Below are 4,079 nucleotides of genomic sequence, written 5' to 3'. Positions count from 1 at the left end.
TGAACAGATGACATCAGCAGAAATCTTTTTCGTTTTTGGCTTAATTTTTTTATCTCCTAATTAGAAAATCGAATTAAATATTCATTTTCATCATTAAATCCCTCTCGACGAGATCTTAAAAATTAGACCCAAGTTGATATGTTTCGATGATTTTTTTTGCCCAAAAGTTGCCATAATGTTTACACTATAGTTGCCATACTGCTTAAACTAAAGTTGCCATGTGGCAATTTCAGTTTGTAGAGCATGGCAATTTTAGTATTTTGATGACGGCAACTCCAGTACTTTGACCATGAAAACTATTTTTGTATGAACCATGGCAATTTTAAGTGCATGTATCATGGCAATTTTAGTTTATGGTTCATGGCAAGTCTAGTTTCTTAATTCCCCGTTTTATAAATGTCAAAATTTACTTTTAAATGTAGAATAAAATAACTGAAACATATCATGGCAACTTCAGTGTAAACACCATGGCAATTCATGTGCAATAGACATGGCAACTTTTAGCCCAAACAAAATTCGTCGAAATATATTGATATGAGATCTAGTTTCAAAGATCTCGTCACGAGGGATTCAATGGTGAAAACGGATCTTCAATCGGATTTTTCATTTAAGAGATAAAACATTTTAAAAACTAAAAATCCAAAAAGATTCTCACATGTATGCATGTGGTGACATGGCGCAGTCTGTGTGTTATAGGGCATATGGACGGGTTTTGATCCCACCAGATGTGTGGGCATTAGCATTGTCCTTTGTTTAACATTGTGTCCGACATGTTAGCTACCCTTGTTGAGCGGGCTAAAGTGGCCGGCGAAGTTAGCGGTGTCATTCCTCATTTGGTTGAAGAGGGTCTATCTATCCTATAATATTTGGATGACACTATATTTTCTTGGATCATGATCCAGATAAAGCAAAAAACCTCAAGCTGCTTTTATGTGCTTTTGAGGAACTCTCTAGCCTCAAAATCAATATTCATAAGAGCGAAATTTTTTGCTTTGGAGATGTTGCAGAATCTGCAACTGAGTATGCTGACATTCTTGGATGCCATCTCGGGCAGTTCCCGATTCGGTATCTGGGTCTTCCCATACACTATCGACGTTTAACTATCGCTAAGTGGAAGCACGTGGAAGAGGGACTTGAGAAGCGACTTGAGAAGAGAGACTTGATATTGATCAATCCCATCCTCAGCAACATGGTTCTATATATGTTGTCATTCTTCCATCTTCCGAAAGGGGTTCTTCGGCATCTCGATTACTTTAGATCCAGAAGCCATTGCAGTGTGCTAATGAATCCAAGAAATATCGACTGCTAGGTGGAGAATATTATGTCGACCTAAAAGTCAAGGGGGACTTGGAATTCAAGACCTTGAGATTAAAATATTGCTCTTCTCAGCAAATGGGTTTATAAACAACTCAATGAGAATGGAGTATGGTAGGAAATCATTTGTAACAAGTACATGGGAGCCAAAGCGGTTTCTCAAGTCTATTGGAAACCTGGTGACTCACATTTCTGGTCTGGTGTCATGAAGGCCAAGGAACTCTTTTTCCAATTTGGAACTTTCTCGGTTAGGGACGGTTTCCCGGTTCAATTCTGGGAAGACACCTGGCTAGGGACCACACCACTAATGGTGCAATACCTGAGCTTGTATAGGATTGTTAGACATAAATTTGTGACCATCAAACAAGTTTTGGAGCAAGATAACCCTGATATTTCTTTCCGTAGGGACCTTTTAGGACCTCGCCTTGCAGCTTAAAATGAGTTACTCATACGCCTGGAGGCTATTCAGCTGTCAAATTAACCGGATATCTTTCGATGGAAGTTGCATCAGAATGACAAGTTTACAGTCAAATCCATGTATGATGCAATGGTTCATTGTGATTTTTCGATTGATAACAGGAAATTTTGGAAGCTTAAAATCCCTCTAAAAGTGAACATATCCTTCTGGTTCCTAAGCAGAGGGGTCATCTTAAGTAGGGATACTAAACATAGGGGTCATCTTAAGTAGGGATAATCTGGCACGACGCAACTGGCAAGGCACCAAGACATGTGTCTTTTGCCAACATAATGAGTCTATTAAACACTTATTTTTTGAGTGTAAATTCGCTCGGGCGGTTTGGGCCATAGTTCAAGTAGCTTCAAATTTATACCCCCCACGTAGTGCACGTAAAATGTTGGGTAACTGATTGAGGGATATTGATAAACAATTTTCTGCACATATTTTTATGGGGACGGCTGCCTTATACTGGGCATTGTGGCTTACCAGGAATGATGTGATTTTTAATAAAAAATATGTTTCATCTCCTATGCAGGTTATTCATGTGTGTACACGATGGCTCCTTACTTGGTCTATCCTGTAGAGGCTGGAGGACAGAGACCTATTTATGATGGCGTATACGCGGCTGGAGCGTACGACCAGGGAGGTTTTCTACCCCCATGGATGGTGGTGTGATCTCCGCTTAGGATCTGCCACATCATAGGCTGGACAGATTCATTTATTTTTGAGCTGTAAAACAATTTTTATTTTTGGGACGTTGGACTTATTAGCTGTGTGCATCGAGCTATGCAGAGGCCGGGCATTCTTTCGATGGGTTTGTATCACCTTGATATATCAATTGAATGAAATGTTCTTTATCGAAAAAAAGAGTAATAGCAACGTTTCATGTCGTGACGGTAATTACTGACACCATGTCCTCCAAAAACCTCTAATGTACATTCACTTGCACGTGCATCGCACACTTCAATCATAAAGGCCTGCGGCTAGTAGTACGCTGATAAGGAGTCTTTAACCAAAAACTATAACATTTGACAAAAACGCGGCAAAAAACTATCACTTTACGATTTTATGCGGAAAACTACCATTTTTGTCCTAATCTGTGGCAAAAAACTATCAACTCGCGAAACCGCTCGCTTCGCTCGCGCTAATCCCGAATCTGACCGGTTGGGCCCACAAATCAGTTGCCCACATGGCCAACCAACGCAGACGCGCCGTTAACGGCCGGCAGCGGGCGGCGTAGGGCAGGCACGGTATGAGGCTAGGCAGGCCTCGCGGGCCTTCGGCGGCAGCAACAGTCCGGAGCGGGGCAGCGGGCGGGCGGCGGCAGGCCGAGGCGCGGGGAGGTAGGGCGCGACCCTGGGTAGCTGCAGACCAGGCGAGCGCGTGGCCGGGGAGGTCATGGCGTGCCCCGGGCGCAGCGGGGGCTCGCGGGCTCATGGCAAACGCGGCAGAAGCAGCGAGCGGATGCGGTGAGTGCGGCTTCCGGTATCGATGACAAATCGGAGTGGATTGAGCTGGGGAACAAAGGGGAATCGACAGAGGAGCTGACCACGAGCTCGGAGGCCTGCGCAGCAACGACGGCGAAGGACCGCGAGCGCTGCGTCAGAGCCGCCCACGCCCACCGTTGCCGAGCCCCATGCCATCGCTGTCCTATGCTGCCCGGTGCCGGGCCGTTAACGGCCGTTAACGCGCGGCGGGTGTCCGTTGGCCACGGTGGCAACTGATTCGTGGGCCCAACCGGTCAGATTCGGGCTTAGCGCGGGCGAAGCGAGCGGTTTCGCGAGTTTGTAGTTTTTTGCCACGGATTAAGATAAAAGTGGTAGTTTTCCGCACAAAATCGTAAAGTGGTAGTTTTTCGCCGCGTTTCCGTCAAATGTGGTAGTTTTTGGTTAAATACTCCGCTGATAACAAAGCAATACTGTGCCACCGTGATGGCATGAAAGCAACACTCACATGAGCAATCCTGTGCAGCGGAATCACCAAAAAATTGAACTGCAAACTTGTTCTAGCAGTGGTGGTTGCCAGGTGAGTACCATATTTTCTTTTCAAGTAAACAAGTAGCACAAGGAGGGGGTGCTAAATATACATGCACAAAACACTTCTGCAGCAGTTTACATGGTCCCTGGAGGCCTGGACTTTGGTTGCCTGAACTTTAGGTTGCTTCTACGCCTTACATCATGTGACATGATTCATCCGGAGCCCAGCTAGGAGACTGAATGGAGCCCTGGATTGAAGTTACGGGGATAATCAAAGGAAAACTAAACAACAAACACAGCTTTCAAAGAGCAGGACACGCCACGCCATTAAT

The sequence above is a fragment of the Triticum dicoccoides genome, chromosome 3B (assembly GCF_002162155.2).
Source record: "Triticum dicoccoides isolate Atlit2015 ecotype Zavitan chromosome 3B, WEW_v2.0, whole genome shotgun sequence".
NCBI classification, from domain to species: Eukaryota; Viridiplantae; Streptophyta; class Magnoliopsida; order Poales; family Poaceae; genus Triticum; species Triticum dicoccoides.
The sequence above is the reverse complement of the archived record's forward strand: the minus strand, read 5'-3'. Positions refer to the sequence as shown.